The sequence below is a fragment of the Theobroma cacao genome, chromosome 4, assembly GCF_000208745.1.
Source record: "Theobroma cacao cultivar B97-61/B2 chromosome 4, Criollo_cocoa_genome_V2, whole genome shotgun sequence".
Lineage (NCBI taxonomy): Eukaryota > Viridiplantae > Streptophyta > Magnoliopsida > Malvales > Malvaceae > Theobroma > Theobroma cacao.
Genome location: NC_030853.1, coordinates 9064472 through 9071880, shown reverse-complemented (window position 1 = coordinate 9071880; position 7409 = coordinate 9064472).

Sequence of the window (7409 nt, the reverse complement as noted above, 5' to 3'; positions counted from 1 at the left end):
ATCTATGGATGTAATTGGTTAAGAATTGATGATTAAAGTTAAGATATTAACACTAAGTGGTGTATAATTTGATATATGTGTACCTAACAGTAAATTTGGAGATCATTGCTTAATCAATTTGCACTGAATGTTGTGGTAAAGGTATATGAATGTTAATAGTGAAGTATGTCCAAAGTGAGATATGTTGAGACTAATGTTCCGATCGCAAACTTATGATAGAAAGCTAGTTTTGCAGATTGTGGTTTTTATGACCATGAAATATATGGAGGTTACCAATATGTAAGCATACACTTGGAGTTGTATATCTTGTGATTCGCATTCATCGTATGGAAGGAGATATTCCATAGAAGGATTTGGCTTAATTGGTGATTACATGACTATAGGCATGGTATGAGATTGAGAATGCCCTAACATGTATGAGAAGTGTGTTGTGAAAGGCTAAAAGTCATTAAGACGAATGATGGGTGAAACATAGATGTTGTTATGACGAGCATAAAAAGCTCAAGGATAATCAATACAATTACGTTAAGTTAGTTTGGTTCGGTCCGAAATAAGAGTAAAGACATCTTGAAAGATCTTCAAATAATGTTCAATAGGGTTAATGAGCTAAATGTTATCAAAGATATATTAAATTGTTAAAGTTATGCGTGGCTTTGAAGATAAGCCCTTGATTGTCTGAGTCCTTAACAGAATTCTATTAAAGGATGTGTGTAAGCATTTTGGAAGTGTATTGGAAAACATAAGAATAGTATACTAGTTTGACTTGCTATAAGAGGTCGAATTTGGATGGCCATGAGTGGCTTGTGAACAATCAAGCAATGTAACATATGTGCTCATAAAGGGAGCTATGATTGGTAGATAAAGGTGGAACTTTAGAATTTTATTATCATAGTTCTTAGATTATATTTTGTATTATATGATAGAGCGTAGAAACATTAATGATGAGATTGTGTTTAATGCTTTCGGCCTTTAACTATAAGTTATGGACATGTATTCAACTTGTGAATACCTAATGAGATAAATTCGAAAGATTTTTCATAGTGAGACAACATTAAAGCTCCAAAAGCAAATGGCTATATAGTCAAGTTGGGCTCGTGACTAATATGTCACATAAGTATGAAGATATGATACAAGCATAAGTATATTTGGAAATGCTGGTATGAGGCAATGATTATCCTATCGTTTTGTGGACCCGGTGAGGTTTTGGTCTCGACATAATTGTACACGCAAGGCATAAATTGTGAAATGTGCTTCCCCCACAAGTTCCAATTTATTTTGAGTAATTATCAAGGTAAAGTGCCTGATAGTGATAGGCAAAGGTTGAATTATGCTTCAAATGTTTAGAGAATAAGGGTGACATGGTTTGATTAAATGATACTACCCTTGGTTAGGGAATAAAAATACGCTACAAAAATTGTAGAAATCTACTTAGAAAAGAGATGATGATTTGAGTATTTATATACGAGTAAAGACTTTGGTAATGAGCTACGATCTAGAAGCATGATATTAGACTATGAATTTTGGCTAAAAAATTATTTTTAAGACACATGGTGCTTTGGGGATGGTGCCAATTAGTGGTCGATTCTTGTATGAGATTAGAATATTAGGAATAACTTTGTGTATTCACCACAAATGATAAGCATGATCTAACAGACTATAAGAAGAATTGATTTTAAATTTGATTGTTGGTTATTTTGGTTTTACAAATGGCTTATTGTGCTTGATATGCCTAAGGTTACCCGAAGTTAAAATTTTTTGAAATATATATGTGTGGATATAAATGTTGCATATTGGTATAAAAGCTCTTGCGGAGTTAGCTATAATTTGATTCTATGATGATATTCTATCAATGGTTATAGTGCTGACAATGATTAAGATAATTTATCACTGATTTTGGCAGTGAACAAGTGGATTATAATGCTGTTAGCTTAAAGGTAAGTGTTTATGCTTTTGGTATGAGTTCATCAAATTCTATTATATCGTGATAAAACTTGGTGTTTTGATATAGCCTGAGAGGCCTGGCATATAAACTAGCTTAATTGTGAGCTAGAAATTGTTAGGTTATTATGAAGTACACAAATAGAGAAGTATGACATGAATTTAATATCCTAAGGGGCAATGGAAAATGATGTACCAGTTTTGGTATAGCTTCAATATATATAGTTTTGATATATAAAGACGTGGGGAAAAGTTTATAGCTTATGCTTAAAGATGTGCAATTGAATTCGTATAATTAAAAGTGTAAAATTTGCCTTAATTGGTATAAAGCTCATGATTCAAAATGAATGATTATGGATTTAATTTTCTAAGATAAAAAGGACTAAAATAAGTTAATATCATAAAGGTCTTAATAGATGATTCTTAAATTTTAAAGTGCACTTAAGGAGAGATAAATGTTTAATTTGATATTCAGATTGATAAACTAATGAGGCCATGAGATCTGATGTTTAGAGTAAATTTGAGAAATATCAAGTTAGATATCTTGTAGGTGATTGATGACGAGCAAAATAGCTATGACATTGGAAATATAGAAATGATTAGTAATCAAAATGAGACTTGGAAANAATATCAAGCTAGATATGTTGCAAGTGATTGATGACGAGCAAATTAGCTATGACATTGGAAATATAGAAATGATTAGTAATCAAAATTAGACTTGGAAAGGAACTTTAAAGGGAGAATTTTGAGCAACTTTAATCTTAAGAGGTTGAGTTATTGATTAAAGAGATTGGTTAAGATTATAAGGGGGTATGTGGAATGTCATGACTTATTGAAATGCTTCATGGTATAAGTTAAGATTTATCTAGTGAGCACTCGATCATGAAAGTATTGGAGTTTGTTTTTAGGAATATGATGACTAATGGTTACTAGATTTGAATAATCTTTTATATTAAAAATAAATAAAAATAGATGAAATGCATAAAGAGCGTTTGATCTTTATATATTGTGAAATGCTTAAATGGAATTTGTATGGGAGAATGAAAAATGAAATAGAGATTGGTTGACAAATTAGACCCATAGTCAATGGTGGAATAAATGCATGAATGTTGGAAGGTTTGATAAAAGGTCAAGGTAGAGGAATTATGGATGGTTAAGTCAACATGTATAATTGATGATTTAAGGATGATTTGATTGACATGTGACCAGAATTAATAGCATATTTGAATTCTCTTCATAAGATGAAGAATGGTATCATTTTGATCCAACAAGAGTAGTACACATAAATATATATCTTATGTTAAGAATGGCCAACGAAAGTGATGTGGCAGAACTTTAGAACTTTGATTATTCACCCTACGCCGATTTGAATTCGAAGATGAATTCATTTTAAATGGGGGAGACTGTAGTACCCCATATTTTGATACGGTGGCTAATAAAGTTTACGGATGTCAATTGAGGTTAATTACCAAGTTAAAAAGGGTAATCCAAAATTGAACCTGTGAAATCTCGGTCTCCATAGACACATAACTAAAAGCAAAAGCGATGATGCAGACTAAGGGTAATTTCATAATTTCTCTTGGTGAGCTCCTACGAGTGGGTTTTTTTTTATGTTATTAAGGTCTAAATAGGCCTAAGAAATGAATAAATGATGTTTATGATGGTAAATAAATGGAAAAGATAAAAATAATTATAATTTCCATGATAGGGGCAAAATGGTCATTTTGCATGTCAAGTGACCTTGCCCTAGTGTCAAAAGAGTCAAAGGTTGCACAAAGGATGAGAGGAAGACAAAGTCACCATGTTAAGGGCATTTTGGTAATTTAAGTGAGAAATGGATAAACTTTAGATATAAATATCTAAAGCTCCAGCAATTTCCAGTAGCTTCTAGTCATTTATTCTTCCTTTCTCCTCTCACGTTTCTTCATCTCCATGGGAGCCTCCCTTAAAACTTCCATAACTCTCTTTCTCTCTAGCTTCAATTTCATGCTTTTGAGCACTTTTTCATAGAACCTTTTGTGCTCTTTCACTCTCTCACCTTAAAACCCTTAAAAAGTCTTACTTCTATCTTCCTCTCACTAGCTGGACATGTAGAGAGAGAGAGTGATTTCCTTTGTTAGCTTGAAGAATTTTGAAAGAGAATTCAACTACAAAGACCATCAAGGTGAGTATAAGTTAGGGTTAAATTTTTGTAGTTGTTAATAAAGGCTAACAATCGGGTTTGTGAGTGTTTTATCATTGAGGTTGTTTATTTACTCTTAGGGTGACTAGAGTAGTGTGAATAACTAGCCATTTAATTGCAATTGGAAGCTAATTAGGAATAACTAACGGAACTCGATTATGAAAGAGCTTTTGGATTATATTAATGACAATTTGGTTGGTTGTGATGTTGTTTGTGTATAAGTTCCAACAAGGCCTCACATGTCCATTTGGAGTATTAGTTAAGGTTAGAGTAAAGCAAAAGAATCAACAAGATCGGTGAGTGAAGTTGCACTTTAAAATTTCTTTGGGAAATGTAATGTATTTTAATGAACATTTAAATGATTTTATCCAACTTTTCCTTAAAAATGTGTTCGAGGGAACAAGCCCTTGATAAAATGTTATGATGCTGTGAAAAATGTGAAATGTGTAAAAGGATGAATCCATCTGCTTTTATATTATGTTGGTAGGTGTATATATGAATATATGTTTTGTATTCATGAATAATGTTGTGTGATGATGTTGAAGTGTGTAAGTAGGGAGTGCACACATGATGGTGATAAAGTGTACGAGTAGGGAGTGCACACATGATGATGTTGAAGTGTGCGAGGAGGGAGTGCACACATGATGATGATATTGCATTGAGTTGAGTGTGGTGGGATGGTATGCATGATGATGTATGTATATACAAATATATATATATATATATATGTTATAGAAAGTTTATGAAAATAATTATGATTGTGTTGTGTGTTGGTATTGTTAATTGCTCCAAAATTGTTTTTCATTTCAACAAGAAAATGGCTTTTGATGTAACAAGACCCATTTCACTTAAAATGCTCTGTTTCTCGCTATAGCGAGATTCATTTTCGCTGCAAGGAGAAACTCTCGGGTTTTGGGGGTCACACTGGCCTGATTCTCGCTGCAGCAAGAAACTCTCAGGTTCTGGTGCAATGCTTTCAATTCGATGAATATTTTAACCACCTTTCCCACTGAACCAGGAAAAGTGTAAACATAAATTTGTAGCCCTATCTCTTAGCTTTCTAATGGTCAAAAAAGCATGTCAATTGGACATCTATAGTGGGAGATATGATAGAAAAACTAAAATATATGCAAACTGAGACTGTTTCTCGCTGCAGCGAGAAACTTGCTGCCATGCTTGCTACCTTGCTTGATTTTGACCTATTTTTCACTCATTTAACTTCATGGATTGATCATGGGTTTTTGCAACACTATGAGTTTATTGATCAAAGTTTGAAATAAGGGGGTTTAAGTAAGAAATTAAATCAAGTGCATTGTTTTTGAAACAAGTGCATCATGATTTCAAAATTCTTCCTATCGATTGCTTGTTCCTTTCTTATATTCACTCACTGAGTTTTATACTCACGTTTTTTAAACTTCATGTTTTCAGATTTGAAGATAGTTGGGACCTAGATTGAGTGTCCACATATGCTCATCCTCTTGGTAGGTGCTATGGCATCTCAATAGCTGTACCTTCACTCACGGTCACTCCGCTGACGGTCAAGGGTCTGTTACCTGTGAACGCATATATGTAATCCGCTAGGATCCATATTATAAGTCAATTATGTGTATTTAAATACCGATGCCACTATGAGTTGGCAAACGGGTGACATTATTTTGACATAATAAAATTGTGAGTTTTGGGTCACTATAGAATATTACTGAAATATTTTTAGTTCAGAATTTCAATATGTGGTTTTAGAAATGCTGGTTCTGATTAATGAGCGGGATTGCTTAAATAAGCTTGCTTGGGCTTAGTGGGCTATGCCCATTAGGCCCATGTGCTGATCCTAGCCTGAAATTTGAGCTATGACAAAAACAGTGCTTGAAGTAAGGCTAGTTCGTCTAGCATTGATATTAGCAAAAAGTAAGAAAACAATTCCTCAGCAACGATGCCAAAAACATGTTATAAATTTTCTCACGCAAGTGTACGTATCGTAACAAGTAATATAATAGTAAGTAAAGTGTTAAATCCCAAAGAGAATTTGCACCAACTTTTGCTAAATACTAAAATTAACATAATCTAATCTTATTCAAACAACCGAATTAAAGTGATTAAATAAAAGCAAAACTAAAACTAAATAATAACTAAATTGAATCTAAAAGCTAATGGGAAAAACTTTACTAGAAAAATTCAATTAATAAAAAGCCTAAGAATACAATATTCCTCAACACTTCATCTAAATCCTCTTTCTCTCTCTAAACTTACTTCAATAGATTGAGTTGCTAACATTGAGTCCCAATTTATTTATAAGTCTCTATCGAGGTTTTTATAAAAATATCACTTTCAATTAATTTACTATATGTTAATGTATATTCAACTAATAAAACATTTATTAAGTTTGTATTCTAATCTTAGCTACATGAAACACATAGGTATATGTCTATCTTATATGCAAATCAAATCACCTAATCAACTAAGTGAATTTGAACACATGCTATTCCATTCATGGTCTAATCTAAACTCCCTTTGTCAAGTTGTATTTAGATATGCAAATCAATCTAATTGGTGATCAATTAATTAGAAGCATTAAACACAAAATTGGAATAAATAACTCATATTCAATTCATAATAATAATAAGACAGATAAAGTATTCAAACTAAATGTTGAGTTCAATTATAATCCTAGAAAAAGTAAATTAGTTCATAATATCTACTAAAAACATCATCCAAAGAAAACCAACCATCAAACCAAGTTAAAGAAAGTGAAAGAAGAACTAAGGTAGAGAGAGAAACTAAGATTTGTCAGATCTTAAAACTTCAATCTTTTTCAATTTTTCCTTGCTTTTTTCTTTTGTTGGTGGTTTCTTTTTCTTTAAAAAACCTACTCTTTATCTCCCTTAAAAGTGCTATGAAAAGCCCTTTTTAAATAGACATCAATAACTTAATATAATTAAATTTAGAATTTAAGTGTGTCAAGATATCGATGGGCACCACGGTGCCATAGGCTCGAGTGGCACTATGGTGCATCTTGCCTTGTGATGTTTTTGCTGCATCACTTCATCTTGTGATGTGATTTTCTACTTTTTCCACTCTTAACTAGGCAATGTGGTAAACATTAAAGTTGTATACCTCTTAGCTTTGCAATGGTTCAAGAATCACATTGTGAGACCCTATCAAGCTCAATTAAAAGATGGTATTATACCGAGTGGTACAACTAAGTTAAATGGAGCCTTGAACTAGTTCAAATAGAAATTCTAAGGGGAAATTGAAAATTTTGAAACCAACAGAATGGCTTAGAAAAGTGATT